The sequence below is a fragment of the Heterodontus francisci genome, chromosome 2 (assembly GCF_036365525.1).
Source record: "Heterodontus francisci isolate sHetFra1 chromosome 2, sHetFra1.hap1, whole genome shotgun sequence".
In the NCBI taxonomy this organism is placed as follows: Eukaryota; Metazoa; Chordata; class Chondrichthyes; order Heterodontiformes; family Heterodontidae; genus Heterodontus; species Heterodontus francisci.
Window position 1 is genome coordinate 148343433 of NC_090372.1, and position 20377 is coordinate 148363809.

At 44.5% G+C, this 20377-nt stretch overlaps 1 protein-coding gene across 9 annotated transcripts in view; it reads right to left on the reverse strand.

Moving 5' to 3' along the window:
• Positions 1-20377, reverse strand: part of tbc1d5 (TBC1 domain family, member 5) — a 771220-nt gene that overhangs the window by 671588 nt on the left and 79255 nt on the right. Inside the window, exon 3 of one of the 9 annotated variants that reach the window (XM_068011841.1) lies at positions 1558-1722. The exons of the other annotated variants lie outside the window; for them this stretch is intronic. The gene's annotated coding sequence lies outside the window, so the exon portion shown is untranslated. The remainder of the gene's footprint in view (positions 1-1557; positions 1723-20377) is intronic. 9 annotated transcript variants of the gene reach the window in all.

Genomic DNA, 20377 nt, shown 5'->3' on the forward strand with positions numbered 1-20377 from the left:
TATTCCACCCTCCTGACATGAACCCCGACGTCGGAGGGGGTCTGTAAAATTCAGCCCATTATCTTTGTCATTTGACAAATCTAAGAAAAATGCCCGGAACATGCAAAGAGCTCTATGTGGCCATTATTGATCTATCCAAGAGCTTCGATCCCATTAAGAACAAAGCTCTTTGGAAAGCCCTCCAGTGACTTGGATGTCCAGCAAAATATGTTACTATTCTGCAACTCTTGCATGATGGTATGACAGCAACCGTCCTTTGCAATGGATTGGAGACTGAGCCCTTTCGTATCCGAATGGGCATCAAGCAAAGCTGTGTGATTGCACCGACTCTCTTCACTGTTTACTTCAGCCTGGTCTCAGAACTCATTCGTGGCCAACTTTCACAAGGGGTCATGATTGAGTTTCGACTCAACGGGAAGCCTTTTAACCTTAACTGGCTGACAGCCAAGACTAAAGTGACTCTCCAGCACATTCACAACTTACAAAAAGCTGATGACTGTTCAGTTGGGGCCCACACTGCGGTGGAATCTTGAGTACAGCAACATTGCCGATGGCAGGACTGGAAGTTACTTCTGCTTCTGCCGCAAATCCCGTTTCTCACATGATTTTGTATTTAAATTAGCCATGTGGCGACAAGCACGGGGACATGTGGGATCATGCTGACCCCGGCTGAGGAGAAGGCATTTAAGATCGCGAGAGAGGAGGTAGGCAGGGTGAGTGGAGATGGCGAGGCAGGAGCTAAAAGGAATAAGGATGAAGTGTCAGCTCTGCTCTCACAGCCATATGTGGAAATGAAGGAGATTGTGTGAACTCATGTGAAGTGCAGGCTTAAAGTGCCTCTGTATGTGTCTCCACTGCAGGTGCCCGCACTTGAGTCTCAGAACACCGCATAGCCCAAGAATCCTCCTTTGGGGAGGAAGAAGAAGCCAATGCCCCAGAGGGTGCAATGTCACCTGCCTCTTCTTTCACCTCTGCCAGCGCAGATACATCTACACCGTCCGCGGGGTGGGGGGTAGTGTAAAATTAGTATCAGGGTCACAAGTTGGTATGTACGACACAGACATGTCCCAGCAGCTGAGGGAGCATGTGTGTCAGTCAGGTTCCGTGAGAATCAAAAGGACTTTCCTCTGTTCATTGCTATGAGACGTCTGCTGGATGTGCAGCAAACCCATGTGAAAAATACGTCGGAGATGCCTGAGGTGCCATGGAGGAGTCCATGTAAGCCATGACATTTGCCATGTCCATTTGAGTGTATGGCTTCCTCAGTTAAGAGTCTGCCAAGCACCGTAGCAAGTCTAGTTGAGCACTCAAGCCACCTGCAATCTGACCTGCACTCCATCGCTGTTGGCTCCATGCAGCAGAGTGTAAGGGAGAGGGGTCGAGGAACCTGGACCTTCCCCCCACCCCGTGCTCCTTCCCATCAAGGAGACAGGAAGGTGCCATTGTGCACACAGATGGAGGACCGGCATGTGCCAGCTGCCCCGGGACCTTCTTCTCAGATAACCCCGAGGGTAAGCAACGTCTCGTCCTCCACCCCCGCAACACTGACCCCCTTACCTCCAGCAGGCGAGTACCCAAGGGATACCCAAGCAACATTGCTGCACACCCCCAGTCGGATGGAGCCATAAAGGCCCCGTTTCTCCCTGCCACGGTCATCCACAGCGATGGGGCAGCGAACTGAGCCGACTGCCTCCACCTCAGCTGTTAACGTTAGGGTAGCACCTAGACGTAGTGGGAGAAAAAGAAAATTGAAACAGTTTGATCACCAACGTGGCACAGGTGCTGTACAAATTGTCACGATTGAAAAGATTCATTAATACATTTTTATTTCATGCAAAATTAAATCCACTCTCGGTAATGTTTTGCTTGGTTACAGATGGATACAAAGAAGTTTTTTGGAAGCCTATGGCAGGAATGCAATGATGTTTACAAAGCATCTCAGGAAATGGCCAGAGTCCATAGCTTATTGCAATTTGAGCCTTCACTCTTAAATGATGGCGGTTTTCCTATTGATGATTGACAACTTTTGCCAATACTGCTGTGCCTTACGTTTGTTTTCTACAATCATAACTTAACGCTGCTTGCAGTAGCATTCATTGTAGCCCATGGATGATTTCAAATGCCGATCACATTAAAGTGCAGCAATGCTTCATTAAGATTGCAGCAATGAATAAGACCTCATGTAAAAGGGAATTTGTGTGTGGAATTGTTGTTATATTCCCGACGTTCCTTGATGATGTGGCTTATTGTTGGCTGAAACATGCATAAATGAAGTTCTCCCTGATGTCCCTTGCATGTCTCTCCATGGCCCTCACATCATGACAGCATCGTTGGCATTGTTGTCCTCTTTGTCACTGTCTTGATAGTCATCCTCATCGGAGGAGGACTGGTGTTCCTCCTGCTCCTCCGCCTGCAGAATGTTGCTACGTCTAATTGCAAGCTTGTGAAAGGCACAGTAGACAACGATTATTTGTGACACCCTCTATGGCGCGCACTGAAGAGCCCCTCCAGACCAGTCACTGCAAAGGAATCTCATTTTCAGCATGCCAGTGGTATGTTCAATGATGGCTCTGGTGGATGCGTGAGCAGCACTGTGGGGATGCCATACTGATGTCATCAACCATGTACAAAGTGGGTAATCCTGCTGACCATGCAAATTCCCTTCCTGGTTCCCATGTTAGCTGATATTGTTAACTGTTACCTCTCTTCAGGTACTGTCCCTCTTCACATTTGCTGTCATCACTGATCTCCTCAAAAAAACTCTTTGCAAACTGCCACCCCCCCTCCAACATCCTTTTCCTCTCAAAAGTCCTTGAACGTGTTGTCACCTGCCAAATCTGTGCCCATATTTCTCAGAACTCCATGTCTGAATCCCTCCAATCAGGTTTTTGCCCCTGCCACTGTACCGAAACGGATCAATGTCACAAACAACATCCTATGTGACTGTGACAAAGGCAAACTATCTGCCCTCCTATTTCTCATCTACAAGCTGCCCCTCGGCGACAGCATCTGATAAAACAGCGTTAGTTTTCATATGAACACTGATGATACCCAGCTTCACCCCTCTCAACTTCTCCACTGTCTCTGAATTATCAGACTGCTTGTCTGACATTCTGTACTGGACGAGTAGAAATTTCCTCCAATTAAATATTGAGAAGACTGAAGCCATTGTATTCAGTTCCCACTAATCCAATTTAATTACGGGGCTGCAGGATATCGCTATCTGGAGGAGATTTCAGAGATGGGGAGGGGTGAGGGCATGGAGGAATTTGAAACAACGATGAGAATTTAAAATTGAGGCATTGCTTAAGCGGGAGACAATTTAGGTCAGTGAGCACAGGGGTGATGGGTGAATGGGACTTGGGTGTATGTTAGGACAATCTCAAGTTTATGGAGGGTAAAATGTGGGAGGCCAACTAAGAGTGTGTTGGAATAGTTAAGTCTAAAGGCAACAAAGGCACGGATGAGGGTTTCAGCAGCAGATGAGCTGAGGCAGGGGTGGAGTCGAGCAATGTTATGGAGTTGGAAGCAGGCGGCCTTAGTGATGGCACACATATGTGGTCGAAAGCTCATCTCAAGGTCATAAATGGCACCAAGGTTGTGAAGAGCCTGGTTCAGCCCCAGACAGTAACAAGGGACAGGGATGGAATCAGTGGTTTGGGGATGGAGTTTGTAGTGGGAACTGAGATATCTGTGCCTCTCTAATTCTAGCCAGTTGAGCATCCAATTTAATTGCTCCGCCATTGTTGGTCGTGCCTTCAGCTGCTAAGGTCCTAAGCTCTGAAATTTCATCTATAAACTTCTCTGCCACTCCTCCCTCCTTTAAGATGCTCCTGACAACCTCCTTCTTGACTAAGCTTTTGGTCATTTTCCCTAATATCACCTTATCTATCTTGGTGTCCTATTTTGCTTTATAACACTCCCTTGAAGGACCATGACACATTTTATTATGTTAGAGCCATCATATAAATACAAGTCATGGCTGTCTAGTGCGGATATTTCTTCTCGTGGATCAAGCCACAATGAGATGCTAGCACGATTAAAGGCATCAGGCCTCAGAGCAGTCCTGAGGCACATTCAAAGTCTGAAGATTAGGTAGCAAAATGTTACTGACCCAGTGGTAGGACAGCTGGGCGTGGGGAACGGTTTATTTGACGGGAAATAAAACTAAAAGCATTAAGCAGTGGGGGCAGGAGGAACGGGTCACATTGGAAGTGATGCTATAGGAAAGTTTGGGAGCGGCTTAGACTTAACAGAGCACTGGGCATTGGAAGCTGTATATCATCAGGATGGATGACTACTAGACAGCTACCTGCAAGAACTAACCTGGTAGAGTGGGAGGGATAAATTTCAAAGCCGAACAAACATATAAAGATTAAAATAAATTGAGTTATTCACAATGTTGCAGGGCGCAGCTGTGAGGAAGAAGCCAGCAGTAGATCAGCAGAGTCTACAGATCTACATGGTGGCACAGCTGGACCCCAGAGTGAGACATGGAGTGTGACAACTCCCTGATCAGATTAACACAGGAAATTCGGTAAGACGGCTACCTACAGGTGTGACTGTTAAATTGCAAATTCTATGGGAAATATTTACATAACAGTTTTCAATGGAACACTACAGAAGCAAATATATGCCCCACATACATACACACTATACATATATAAACACTAAGTATTACAATTATAGCATGCAATGCATATTTTTAAAATACAAAGCTCTTTGCAGAAACACAAATATCATACATCATAAAACATTACCATTAAATGTACATCACAGTACTGGACAACCCCATTTATACAAAAGAATGTATTTGAATTTTCAACAGTTTGATCTGCATTTGCCTGAGCATTCAGTTAGTTGTTCATGTTCAAGAGCTTATTTCACTCAAATGGAATGAAAATTGTTTATTAGCATGAGGTTATCTGAGTTTCGTAGCAGTCCATATCAGTTTGGACTGATAAGTGGCAGGTGATATTCATGCCACATAAATGTCAGGCAATGATCATCTCCAATAAGAGAGAATCTAACCACTTCCCTTTGACATTCAACAGCATTACGATTGCTAAATCCTCTACCATCAACAGCCTGGGGTTTACCATTGGCCAGAAACTGGACCAGCCATATAAATACAGTGTCAACAAGAGCAAGACAGAAGCTGGGAATCCTGTGACGAGTAACTCACCTCGTGACTCCCCAAAGCCTGTCCATCATCTAAAAGGTACAAGTCAGAAGTGTGCTGGAATACTGTCCACTTACCTGGATGAGTGCAGCTCCAACAATGTTCGAAGATTGACACCATCCAGGATAAAGCAGCCCCCTTAACTGGCACCCCATCGACCCCCTTAACCATTCACTCCCTCTACCACCGGTGCACAGTAGCAGCTGTGTGTACCATCTACAGAATGCACTGCAGCAACTCACCAAGGCTCCTTCGACAGCAACATTCAAACTCACAACCTCTACCACCTAGAAGAACAAGGGCAGCAAGCACATGGGTACACCACCACACCTGCAAGTTCCCCTCTAAATCACACACCATCCTAACTTGGAAATATATCGCTGTCCCTTCACGAGCACTGGGCCAAAATCCTGGAACTCCCTCCCTAACAGCACTGCACCACAAGGACTACAGCAGTTCAAGAAGGCAGCTCATTACCACCTTCTCAATGGCATTTGAGATGGGCAATAAATGCTGGACTTATCAGCAATGCCCATATCCCATGAACAAATAAAAAAAACACAATATGGAGACTGGCAAAAGGAGGAGGATGCAAAAATGCTTCAAGTGGATTTGCAGAGGCTAAGCGAATGGGCAAAAATTTGGCAGATGAAGTACAATGCGGAGAAATATGAGGTTATCCACTTTGGGGGTAGTAAAAACAAAAAGAGTATTTCTTAAATGGTAAGAGGCTGGGAAGTGTTGAATTTCAAAGGGACTTGGGTGTCCTTGTTCATGAGTCAATGAAAGCTAACATGAAGGTACAGCAAGCAATTAAGGCGGCAAATGGTATGTTCACCTTCATTACTCCTATACTCAAATCCTGGAGTAAAGATGTCTTACTGCAATTATATATAGCCTTGGTGAGACCGCACCTGGAGTATTGTGTGCAGTTTTGGTCTCCTTACCCAAGGAAAGATATACTTGCCATAGAGGGAGTGCAATGAAGGTCCACCAAACTAATTCCCGGGATTGAGGGACTGTCCTACGAGGAAAGATTAAATAGACTGTGCCTTTATTCTCTGGAGTTTAGATGAATGAGAGGTGATGTCATTCAAACATACAAAATTCTTAAAGGGGTCGATAGGGTTGATGCAGGAAGGATGTTTCCCAGGCTGGGGAGTCCAGAACCAGTGGACACAGTCTCAGAATAAGGGGCAGGCCACTTAGGGCTGAGATGAGGAGGAATTTCTTCACTCAGGGGGTGGTGAATCTTTGGAATTCTCTGCCCTAGAGGGCTGTGGAGGTTCAGTTGTTGAGTATGTTCAAGACTGAGACTGATAGATTTCTTCAAGGGTTACAGGGATAGTGCAGAAAAATGGTGTTGGAAGTAGATGATCAGCTATGATCTCACTGAATGGCGGAATGGGCTCGAAGGGCTGAATGGCCTACTCTTACTCCTATTTCTTGTGTTCTTGAAAAATTACACATGTGCAATAGGGCTGGAGTTATGCACATTGTTGGAACAGGAGAGTTGAACCCAGTTCCTATTCTGTGCTCGATCATGTCTGATACTAACCATAAGTACAAAACAGGAATAGTACTTCAGTCTCCAGTCTTCCTGACTATGATAGAACCATAGAAAAATTACAGCACAGAAGGAGACCATTCAGCCTGTCGTGTCCGTGCTGACCGAAAAAACTAGCCACCCAATCTAATCCCACCCTCCAGCATCTGGTCCACAGCCTTGCTGGTTACAGCAATTCAGTTGCATGTCCAGGTACCTTTTAAAAGAATTGAGGGTTTTTGCCTCCACCACCATTCCTGCCAGTGAATTCCAGACACCCACCATCCTCTGTGTAAGAATGTGTTTCCTCATGTCCCCTCTAATCGTTCAACCAATCCCCTTAAATCTGTGCCCCTGGTAATTGACCTCTTCAGTAGGGGAAACAGGCCTTTCCTGTCCACTTATTTCTAGGTCACTCATAAATTTATCATCTTCTTCTTTGGCCTCCTTCTGTCGAGAGACAATGGGTAAGCGCCTAGAGCTGGTCAGTGGTTTATGGAGCAACACCTGGAGTGGTTATAAAGGCCAATTCTAGAGTGACAGACTCTTCCACAGGTGCGGCAGATAAAATTGGTTGTCGGGGCTGTTACATAGTTGGCTCTCTCCTTGCACTTCTGTCTTTTTTCCTACCAACTGCTAAGTCTCTTCGACGCACCACGCTTTAGCCCCGCCTTTATGGCTGTCCGCCAGCTCCGGCAATCACTGGCAACTGACTCCCACGACTTGTGGTCAATGTCACAGGACTTCATGTTGCGTTTGCAGACGTCTTTAAAGCGGAGACATGGACGGCCGGTGGGTCTGATACCAGTGACGAGCTCGCTGTACAATGCGTCCTTGGGGATCCTGCCATCTTCCATGCAGCTCACATGGCCAAGCCATCTCAAGCGCCGCTGGCTCAGTAGGGTGAAAATGCTGGGGATGTTGGCCGCCTCGAGATATGGTTGGAGATACGGTCCTGCCACTTGATGCCAAGGATTTTCCGGAGGCAGCAAAGATGGAATGAGTTGATACGTCGCTCTTGGCTGACATACGTTTATTTATTTTATTTAGAGATACAGCACTGAAACAGGCCCTTCGGCCCACCGAGTCTGTGCCGACCATCAACCACCCATTTATACTAATCCTACATTAATCCCATTACCCTCTCACATTCCCACCTTCCCTCAATTCCCCTACCACCTACCTATACTAGGGGCAATTTATAATGGCCAATTTACCTATCAACCTGCAAGTCTTTGGCTGTGGGAGGAAACCGGAGCACCCAGCAAAAACCCACGCGGTCACAGGGAGAACTTGCAAACTCCGCACAGGCAGTACCCAGAATCGAACCCAGCTCGCTGCAGCAGTGAGGCTGTGGTGCTAACCACTGCGCCTCGCTGCCGTAGAGCAAGGTACTGAGGACACAGGCTTGAAACACTGACTTTTGTGTTCCGTGTCAGTACGCCATTTTCTCACACCCTCTTGGCCAGTCTGGACACAGCAGCGGACGCCTTTCCCATGCGATTATTGATTTCTGCATCGAGAGACAGGTTACTGGTGATAGTTGGGCCTAGGTCAGTGAACTCTTGAACCACTTCCAGAGTGTGGTCACTGATATTGATGGATGGAGCATTTCTGACGTCCTGTCCCATGATGTTCATTTTCTTGAGGCTGATAGTTCGGCCAAATTCGTTGCAGGCAGCCGCAATCCTGTCAATAAATCTCTGCCGACACTCTTCAGTGTGGGATGTTAACGCAGCATCGTCAGCAAAGAGGAGTTCCCTGATGAGGACTTTCCGTATTTGTGTCTTTGTTCTAAGACAGGCAAGGTTGAACAACCTGCCATCGGATCTTGTGTGGAGGAAAATTCTTTCTTCTGAAGACTTGAACGCATGCGAGAGCAGCAGTGAGAAGATGATCCCAAACAGTGTAGGTGCGAGAACACAGCCCTGTTTCATGCCACTCAGGATAGGAAAGGGGTCTGATGAGGCACCGCTATGCTGAATTGTGTCTTTAGTAGCTTTGGTAGACATCCAATCTTTGCTAGTAGTCTGAAGAGACGACGTCTGATGAGGTCAAAGGCTTTGGTGAGATCTATGAAAGCATTTCTCATGTAGCTGCCGAAGGGAGAACAGCATGTCAATGGTGGATTTCTCTGCTCGAAAGCCACTGTGCCTCAGGGTAGAAACACTCAGCCAGCTTCCGGAGTCTGTTTAAAACAACTTGAGCGAAGACTTTTCCCAATATGCTGAGCAGGGAGATTCCACGATAGTTGTTGCAGTCACCGCGGTCACCCTTGTTCTTATAGAGGGTGATGATATTGGCATCGCGCATGCCCTGTGGTACTGCTCCCTCATCCCAGCACAGGCAAAGCAGTATATGGAATGCTGAGAGTATAGCAGGCTTGGCACTCTTGATTATTTCAGGGGTAATGTCACCCTTTCCAGGGGCTTTTCCACTGGCTAGAGAATCAATGGCATCACTGAGTTCCGATTTTGTTGGCTGTTCGTCCAGTTCATCCATGACTGGCAGAGACTGGGCTGCATTGAAGGCAGTATCAGTGACAACATTTTCACCGGCGTACAGTTCTAGGTAGTGCACCACCCAGCAGTCCATTTGCTTGTGTTGGTCAGTGATCGTGTCCCTGATTTAGACTTGAGGGGGGCGATCTTCTTGATGGCTGGCTCAAAAGCTCTCTTCATGCCGTCATACATTCCTCTGATGTTTCCGGTGTCAGAGGCCAGCTGAATACGACTGCATAGATGTTGCCAGTAGTCATGTGCACAGCGCCTGGCAGTTCTTTGTGCAGCACTTCTGGCTACTTTAAGTGCTACTGCAGTTAACTCGCTGGGGGCTTTCTTGTATTCAACAGTGCAGTTCGCTTAGTGGCTATGACAGGTTCCAGCTCTTCAAAGTGAGATTGAAACTAGTCTGCATTCTGCTTCTCACGTTTGTCATAGGTGGTCATTGCTGAGTCACAGATGGCGTCTCTGATGTGGGCCCACTTCGTCTCTGCATCCCCTGCAGGAGTGTTTTGAAGGGCTTTTTCCAAGTGAATTTAGAAACTTATGTAACCACTGTGGATAAGAAATTCACTTAGTGTTGATGTGCGGGCGGCCCTTCTGCTTGGACTGATGTAGCTTCTTTTGTTTGAGTCTAACTTTGCTGCACACCAGGGAGTGGTCGGTGTCGCAGTCCACACTGTGGAAGCTGCGTGTGATGTGGCCACTGTTATAGAGGCTCGCCTTGTGACAATGAGGTCCAGCTGGTGCCAACGACATAATCTTGGGTGGCTCCATGAAACCTGGTGACAGGGTTGGGTATGAAAGAACGAGTTGGTGATGCAGAGGTTGTGATAGGTACACAACTCCCGCAGTCTCTGTCCATTCTCATTCATCCTTCCAATGCCATAGTGCCCAAGGCAGGAGGGCCATGAGTCATGGTCGGCCCCAACGCTGGCATTTAAGTCCCCCAGCAGGAACAAATGTTCGGTATTAGGAATGCTACTAATGATATTATGGAGTTCCTCGTAGAACTAGTCTATAACTTCATGTGGGGAGCAGAGTGTTGGAGCATAGATGCTGAGTACATTTACTGGACCAGAGGCGGTGAGTACCTCAATTAAGTCACCCCTCAGCTTCCTCTGTTCTAAGGAAAACACAACCCTAGCCCATCCAATTTTTCCTCACCACCACGATGACCAGTTGTGACAGCAGCTTGGCAACAGGCGCCATCAAAAACAACAACTCACAACGTCACTCGGCAGCTTCACCTGCAGCGCTTGTGGCAGAACCTGCCTCTCAAAGATTGGGCTTCACAGCCATCAGCAAAGGTGCACCAAGAGACCCAAATAAATGGATTGTTTGCTGCGTTCCCAACATCTTTCGTAGATGAAAGGATGTCAACCATTTTAACATTGTGCCCAAATAATTGCAAATCCACCAAAAATCTCCAGCTTGTCAGCAATTCTCATCTATGCAGACATATGGCTATAAAATGCACTCTGGAATCTGACAAATTTTGACAAATCTACAGCGTTTCCAGCAAGTACAATTCCATTATCCCTAATTAAAACTTCAGATAGTGTATAGATAATTTAGAGCAACAATAAACATGCAAACATGGCTTTGAAAAGCAAAAGAAAACCTGCAAAACACACAAAATAATAGCAATAATAACACAACGCAACAAATCTAATGCTATTGCTTTAAGTAAATACAATGGCTTGCACCTCCAGAAACTCCAGTTTTTCCTGCCCCAGGGCAAGTCATGTAATTCATTGTTGCTCCTGAGTTTAACAAGTGTAATAAATGAGTTAAGCTCTGCAAGTTTTTAAATTGTTCTCCAGAAGGAATTCATATCAGTCGACTTAACTAGCAATTAAAATTGCAGAGTTTGAATTACAAAAGCAGAAATATTACTTTATAAAAGCAAAATACTGCTGATGCTGGAAATCCAAAATAAAAACAGAAAATGCTGGAAATACTCAGCAGGTCAGTAAACATCTACGGAGAGAAACAGAGTTAACATTTCAGGTTGATGATCTTTAATCAGTTTTCGCCAGTTCTGATAAAAGATCAATCCAAAATGTTAATTCTGTTTCTCTCACCATAAATATTACTTTGTCAAGTGGTTAGCACACTCTCAGGTGAATTTAAACAAAGTCAAAAACTATTGCTTTGACTGCTGACCTTTTCTTTCCCCTCTCATCAAACACCTCCTGCATACAAAAAACATGGAATCCAGCATCTGCAGACATAATAAAAACTTGCACATGGCTTTCCAGCATACTTAACCTTGAACGTAAATAATTTCAATGAAATAATTCAGGTTTATACAAAAAACTTGCTGAGAAAAGTAGAGGATTAGTAAAATAACAAATCTGTGCTCAAACACGGCGTAGCAGAACAAATATTTATTTCACTGTTAAGTAAGTTCATTGTTAAAAGAGGAAATTGGTATACTGTAATGATACTTCCAAGAGAATACAATGAGAACAATTCATTGTACAAATGTAACGCAACCAAAACTCGACTGTAAAGAGTGTAGAGTGCACTTATGTTCAAATACTTCACAACGTTAGCTGAATATATTAATGTAGAAAGAAAAGAAACAAAAGTAAAGAAAATAAAACTGTATTCCTGTAGTGTTCTTTCTGACCTCAGGACATCCGAAGTCACTTCATAACTAAAACAGAAGAGTTAACAAAACGAGCGTCAATCCTATAGAAAGTGAGTCTGGGGAATTAATAATGGAAAATAAGGAGATGGCAGATAAATTGAACAGGTACTTTACATTGGTCTTCACTATAGAGGATTCAAGCAACATTCCAGAAATAACTGTAAATCAGGAAATGGAAGGGAGGAAGGAACTCAAGAACATCCCAATCACCAGGGAAGTGGCACTGAGCAAATTGTTGGAGCTGTGGGCTGACAAGTCCCCTGGTCCTGACGGACTTCATTGTAGGGTCTAAATGTGGTTGGCGAGATAGTTAATGCATTGGTTTTAATTTTCCAAAATTCCCTAGATTTGGGGAAGGTTCCATTGGATTGGAAAACAGTGAATGCAACTCCTTTATTCAAAAAGGGAAGCAGACAGAAAGCAGGAAACTTTAATGCCAGGAAAGCAGTTAGCTTAACATCTGCCATAGGAAAGATGTTAGAAACTATTATTAAAGATGCATAGAAGGCACTTAGAAAAATTGAAGGTAATTAGGCAGAGTCAACATGATTTTGTAAAAGGGAAATTATGTTTAACCAATTTATTGGAGTTCTTTGAAGTAACATGTGCTGTGGATAAGGGGGAACCGGTATACGTACTGCAGTTAGATTTCCAGAAGGCATTTGATAAGGTGCCACATCAAGGGTGATTGTGGAAAATAAAAGCTCATGGTCCAGGGGATAACATATTGGCATGGATAGAAGATTGGCTAGCTAACAGGAAACAGAGTAGGCATAAATGGGTCATTTCCTGGTTGGCAAGTTGTAATGAGTGGTGTGTCGCTGGGATCAGTGCTGGGGCCTCAAATCTTTACAATTTGTGTAAATGACTTGGATGCAGGGACCGAAGGTATGGTTGCTAAATTTGCTGATGATACAAAGATATGTAGGCAAGTAAGTAGTGAAGAGGACATCAGGAGGCTACAAAGGGATATAGATATGTTAAGTGAGTGGCCAAAGATCTGGCAAATGCAGTACAATGTGGGAAAATGTGAAATTGTTCATTTTGGCAGCAAGTATAAAAAAGCATATTATCTAAATGGTGAGAGATTGCAGAGCTTTGGGATGCAGAGGGATCTGGGTGTCCTACTGCATGAATCACAAAAGGTTAGTATGCAGGTACAGCAAGTATTAAGAGTCATAGTCATAGAGTTTTACAGCACAGAAACAGACCCTTCAGCCCATCGTGTCTATGCCGGCCATCAAGCACCTAACTATTCTAATCCCATTTTCCAGCACTTGGCCCATAGCCTTATATGCTAGGATGTTTCAAGTGCTCATCTAAATACTTCTTGAATGTTGTGAGGGTTCCTGCCTCTGCCACCCCTTCAGGCAGTGTGTTCCAGATTGCAACCACCCTCTGGGTGAAAACATTTTTCCTCAAATCCCCTCTAAACCTCCTTCTCCTTACTTTAAATGTATGCCCCTGGTTATTGACCCCTCCGCTGAGGGAAAAAGTTTCTTCTTATCCAACCTATCAATGCTCCTCATAATTTTGTATGCCTCAATCAGGTCCCCCCTCAGCCTTCTCTGCTCTAAGGAAAACAACCCAAGCCTTTTCAGTCTCTCTTCACAGCTGATATGCTCCAGCCCAGGCAACATCCTGGTGAATCTCCTCTGCACCCTCTCCAGTGCAATCACATCCTTCCCATTGTGTGGTGCCCAGAGCTGTACACAGTACTCCAGCAGTGGCCTAACTAGCGTTTTATACAGCTCCATCATAACCTCCCTGCTCTTGTATTCTATGCCTCGGCTAATAAAGGCAAGTATCCCATATGCCTTCCTAACCACCTTATCTACTGGTACTGCTACCTTCAGTGATCTATGGACAAGTACACCAAGGTCCCTCTGACCTTCTGTACTTCCTAGGGTCCTACCATCCATTGTATATTCCCTTGCCCAAAATGCCTCACCTCAAAATTCTCAGGATTAAATTCCGTTTGCCACTGCTCCGCCCATCTTACCAGCCCATCTATATCATCCCACAATCTAAGGCTTTCCTCCTATTTATGACACCATCAATTTTCGTGTCATCTGCGAACTTACTCCTATATTCACATCTAAATCATTAATGTACATTACAAACAGCAAGGGTCCCAGCAAGGGTACACCACTGGTCACAGGCTTCCACTCACAAACACAACCCTCGACCATCACCCTCTGCCTCCTGCCACAAAGCCAATTTTGGATCCAATTTGCCTCTTACCTTCTTGACCAATCTTCCATGCGGGACCTTATCAAATGCCTTACTGACGTCCATGTAGACTACATCAACTGCTTTACCCTCATCTACACATCTAGTCACCTCCTCAAAAAATGCAATCAAGTTAGACAAACATGATCTCCCCCGACAAAGCCGCAGCCTCACAGCTCCAGCGACCCGGGTTCAATTCTGGGTACTGCCTGTGTGGAGTTTGCAGGTTCTCCCTGTGTCTGCGTGGGTTTCCTCCGGTTTCCTCCCACATGCCAAAGACTTGCAGGTTTATAGGTAAATTGGCCATTAGCAATTGCCCCTAGTATAGGTAGGTGGTAGGGAAATATAGGGACAGGTGGGGATGTGGTAGGAATATGGAATTAGTGTAGGATTAGTATAAATGGGTGGTTGATGGTCGGCACAGACTCGGTGGGCCGAAGGGCCTGTTTCAGTGCTGTATCTCTAAAAACTAAAGCCGTGCTGACTATCCCTGATTAATCCCTGCCTCTCCAAGTGGAGATTAATCCTGTCCCTCAGAATTATTTCCAATAGTTCCCCTACTAATGATGTTAGACTCACCAGCCTGTAATTACCTGGTCTATCCCAGTTACCCTTCTTGAATAATGGCACCACATTCGCTGTCCTCCAGTCCTCTAGTACCTCTCCTGTGGCAAGAGAGGATTTGAAAATTTGTGTCAGAGTCTCTGCTATCTCCTCCTTGCCTTACATCACAGCCTGGGATACATCTCATCTGGGCCTGAGGATTTATCCACTTTTAAGCCCACTAAAAAATCTAATACTTCCTCCCTTTCAAGGCTAATATGTTCAAGTATATCGCAATCCCCCTCCCTGATCTCTACACTTACATAGTCCTTCGCCATAGTGAAGACAGATGAAAAGTAACCATTTAAAACCTCACCTATGTCCTCCGGCTCCACAGATTGCCACTTTGGTCCCTAATGGGCCCCACTCTTTCCCTGGTTATCCTCTTGCCCTTAATATACATATAAAATGCTTTATGATTTTCCTTTATCTTGCCTGCCAATGTTTTTTCATGTCCCCTCTTCGCTCTCCTAATTACTTTTTTTAAATATATAAATACCTCCCCTACACTTTCTATACTCCTCCAGGGCCTCTGCTGTTTTCAGCACTCCGAATCTGCCATAAGCCTCCTTTTTTTCCTGATCCAATCCTCTATATCCCTTGACATCTAGGACTTGTTGGTCCTATCCTTCACCTTAATGGGTACATGTTGGCTCTGAACCCTCGCTATTTCCTCCTTGAAGGACTCCCATTGGTCTGATGCAGACTTTCCGACAAGTAGCTGCTCCCAGCCCACTTTGGCCTGATCCTATTTTATCAGATTGAAATCGGTCTTCCCCGAATTCAGTACCTTTATTTCCAGCCCATCTTTGTCCTTTTCCATAACTACCTCAAATCTTAGAGTTTTTATAAATTTTATTTTGGAGATACAGCACTGAAACAAGCCCTTCGGCCCACCGAGTCCGTGCCAACCATCAACCACCCATTTATACTAATCCTACATTTAAACCCATATTCCTACCACATCCCCACCTTCCCTCAATGCTCCTACCACCTATCTACACTAGGGGCAATTTACAATGGCCAATTTACCTATAAACCTGCAAGTCTTTGGCTGTGGGAGGAAACCGGAGCACCCGACGAAAACCCACGCAGTCACAGGGAGAACTTGCAAACTCTGCACAGGCAGTACCCAGAATCGAACCCGGGTCGCTGGAGCTGTGAGGCTGCGGTGCTAACCACTGCGCCACTATCCGAAATGCTCCCCCACTGACACTTCTATCACTTGTCCAGCTTCATTCCCTAGGAATCGGTCTAGTACTGCCCCTTCTCTTGTAGGACTTTCTACGTACTGGCTCAAAAAGCTCTCTTGTATGCATTTTAAGAATTCCACCCCCTTTAAGCCTTTTGCACTCGGAAAGCTAATAGGTTATCTTTTATTGCAAGGGGATTTGAATACAAAAGTAGGGAGGTTATGCTTCAGTTATACAGGGCATTTGAGAGACCACATCTGGAATACTGTGACAGTATTGGTCTCCTTATTTAAGGAAGGACGTAAATGCATTTAAAGCAGTTCAGTGAAGGTTTACTAGACTAATACCTAGAATGGGCATGTTGTCTTATGGAGAAAGGTTGCACGGGCTAGAATAGAATCACAGAAAGTTTAAGGCACAGAAAGAGGCCACTTGGCCCATCATGTCTGTGCTGGCCAAAAAACGATCCACCCATTCTAATCCCATCTTCCAGCATTTGGTCCATAGCCCTGCAGCTTACAGCACTTGAGGTGCATATCCAGACTCCTTTTGAATGAGTTGAGTGTCTCTGCCTCGACTACCCTTTCAGGCAGTGAGTTCCAGACCACCATCACCCTCTGGGTGAAAAAGTTTTTCCTCATCTGCCCTCTAATATTCCTACCAATCACTTTATATCTATGCCCCCTCGTCACTGACCTCTCTGCTGAGGTGAATAGACCCTTCACATCAACTCTATCCAGGCCCCTAAAAATGTTGTACATTTCAATCAGATCTCCCCTCAGCCTTCTCTGTTCCAAGGAGAACAACCCCAGCCTATCCAATCTTTCCTCACAGCTGCACTTTTCCAGTCCTTGCAACATCCTCGTAAATCTCCTCTGTACCTTCTCTAGTGCAATTACATCCTTTCTGTAATGAGGTGACCAGAACTGCACACAGTACTCAAGTTGTGGCCTAACCAACGATTTATACAGTTCCAGCATAACTGCCCTATATTCTATACCTCGGCTAATAAAGGAAAGTATTCCACATGCCTTCTTAACCACCTTATCGACCTGTCCTTCAGGGATCTGTGGACATTCACTCCACGGTCCCTTACTTCCTTTGCACTTCAGTATTTTCCCATTAATCGGGTATTCCTTTGCCTTGTTTGACCTCCCCAAATGCATCACCACACACTTCTCCAGGTTGAATTCCATTGCCACTTTTCTGCCCATCTGACCAGACTATCAATACCTTCCTACAGCCGACAGCTACCCTCCTCGCTATCTTCCACACGGCCAATCTTTGCATCATCAGCAAACTTCTTGATCATGCCCCCTACATTTACATCCAAATCGTTATTATGCACCACAGAAAGTAGGGGACCCAGTACTGAACCCTGCAGAACGCCACTGGAAACAGCTCTTCAGTCACAAAAACACCCAACAATTACCCTTTGTTTCCTGCCACTGAGCAAATTTTGCATCCACTTTGCAGCATTTCCCTGGATCCCATGGGATTTTATTTTTTTAAACCAGTCTGCCATGTGGGACCTTGTCAAAAGCCTTGCTAAAATCCACGTAGACCAAATCAACTGCACTACCCTCATCTATCTTCCTTGTTACTTCTTCAAAAAATTCGTTTAAGTTGGTCAGACAAGATCTTCCCTTAACAAATCCATGCTGACTATCCTTGATTAACCTGTGCCTTTCTAAGTGACAGTTCATCCTGTCTTTCAGAATAGATTCCAATAATTTGTCCACAACTGAGATTAGATTGATTGGCCTGCAATTATGCGGTCTGTCCTTCGCTCCCTTTTTAGACAGAAGTACAACGTTAGCAATTCTCCAACCCTCCGGCTTATAATTATAATTAGGCTTGTACCCGCTGGAGTTTAGGAGAGTAAAAGGCAACTTGATTGAAAAATAAAAAATTCTGAGGTGTCTTGACAGGATGTATTTGAAAAGGATGTTTCCTCTTGTGGGAGAATCTAGAACGATGAGTCACTTTAAAAATAAGGGGTCGCCCATTTATGACAGAGATGAGGAGGGTTGCGAGTCTTTGGAACTCTTCCTCAAAAGGCAATAAAAGCAGAGTCTTTAAATAGTTTTCAGGCAAAGGTAAATAGATTCTTGATAAGCAAGGGGGTGAAAGGTTATTGGGGGTAGGCGGGAATGAGGAGTCGAGGTTACAATCAGATCAGCCATGATCTTATTGAATGGCAGAGCAGTCTCGAGGGGCCAAGTGTCCTGCTCCTAATTCCTACGTTCGTATATCCAAGTAATGTGTCCAGTTCTAGACCCTCACATGGCACAGGCTACAGAGGCCCTAGAAAAAATTTCAGACTACTATTATATTAATACTTTTTGTCACACAAAATAATGCCCTAGAGAGTGATAGACCGATATTCATGGTCAGAGGAAGCATTGTCAGGAATTTCACTGACATGCCACAAAAATGAACGACAACCTTCCTTCTGGTCCAATGAGCTAATGGATATGTGTTATGTGTTTCCAACTATTCTGCCTAAGTACTGCTGAGAGACCAGTTTGTATAATTTTAGTCAAATCAAACAGAATACATTGTTAACACTTGCCAGCAACTTAAAAGTATAACTACTTATATTTCTTATATCTGCCAGCTATACAAAATTGTTATTCTTGGACTTTGATGTCTGCGAGCCAGTCCCCAGAGCTCAATGACTAAGTCACAGTGGAGGAGCTATAAATGTTAAAAGCAACAGGATTCCATCAACTTTCAGTTACAATTCAACCTTGTGACTGTACTCACAGTATATTAATTATCAGTAATACCTCTTCTATCCAGCAAGTTCTCTTTTCCCATGTCGACTTATATTGTGAATCTTTCAAATGGATAATCTTTAACCCTGAAATACTTCAAGCTTTGTGAAAGAGAACTTCAGCATCCTTTTAACACCAGTACTATTGCTCCTGTCTATTATTTTTCCCACAACTTGACAACTGCAAATAGCAATAGCTTCTGTATTGTTAGAATAAAATTTGTGTTTTATCTACATCATGACCATCAAAGCTGGTTTTCTTCCTCTTTGAAGTCTGCTTTCCTCCTCCCTGATTTGTTACTCACCAAAGTCGAATGTAATCCAAGTAAACAATTGGAATACATAAAACACTCCTCCCAATTCAGATTTTTTCCTCAATCACATTGCAGCAAAAAACTCTAGCCAATCACAATGAAGCAAAAACAAATCTGCACCATCATGTTGCAGCATAAAACATTTCTCTTCAAATACAGCTGTCATTCTTTGTATCTGTTCAAAAAATACATATGTGTCTTTAAATGCTGCGAATTCTATGCAAGGGATTACCAAATGCTCCTAAGAATAAAATGGCAGGCAAATCATGACATACTTTCAACTTGCTGAGGTCCAGACTCTTCACTGAAGCTTCCTTTTCTCAGAGGAAAACGAAAAGGAGATATTTGGGTTTCTGCAGATGTGTGTTTTTTTTCCTGTCCCTTTTCCTCCATTCATTCATGGGATGTGAGTGTTGCTGGCAAGGCCAGCATTTATTACCCATCCCTAACTGCCCTTCAGAAAGAGGTGGCAAGCTACCTTCTTAAACAGCTGAGGTTCATGTGGTGAAAGTGCTGTTAGAGAGGGAGTTTCAGGATTTTGACTCAGCCACAGTGAAGGAACAGCAACATCGTTTTCTGAAGCACCCGTCCTCACCATCCCACAATATTGAGGTTCTGCTGCTTAATCCAGAATTCAATTCCTTGAAATCCATTTACAGAACCTCAAACTTATTCTTATCTTTGTCAATGGTTCAAACATGAACTATAACCCAATTGCTCACTTCCCATTTTTTCAGATTTTAACTGCTGTTACAGATTTTTCTTTTTATCTCTCTCATAACCCATCTTTTTTCCTTCTCAATTAATTCATAAAAATCTGGAATTGAAAGCAGTAATGGTGACCATGAAACTACTGTCAATTGTCATAAAAACCCATCTGGTTCACTAACATCCTTGAAGCAAGGAAATCTGCCGTCTTCACCCTAGTCTGGCCTACATGTGACTCCAGACCCACAGCAATGTGGTTGATTCTTAACTGCCCTCAGAAATGGCCTAGCAAGCCATTCAGTTGTACATAACCGCTACACAAGAGTTAAAAAGGAATGAAGCCAGACGGAACACCCAGCATCGACCAAGGGACTGGAAACAACAATGGCAAACCCAGCCCTGTCAACCCTGCAAAGTTTTCCTCACTAACATCTGGGGGCGTGTGCCTAAATCGGAAGAGCTGTCCCACACCCTTGTCAAGCAACAGCCTTTCATACTCATACTCACAGAAACATACCTTACATCCAATTGTGACACCACCAGCACCATTCCGGAGTATGTCCTGTCCCAGTGGCAAGAGACAGTCACCAAAGATGGCAGCTCAATGGTATACAGTCAGGAGGGAGTTGCCCTGGGAGTCCTCAATAATGACGCTGGACC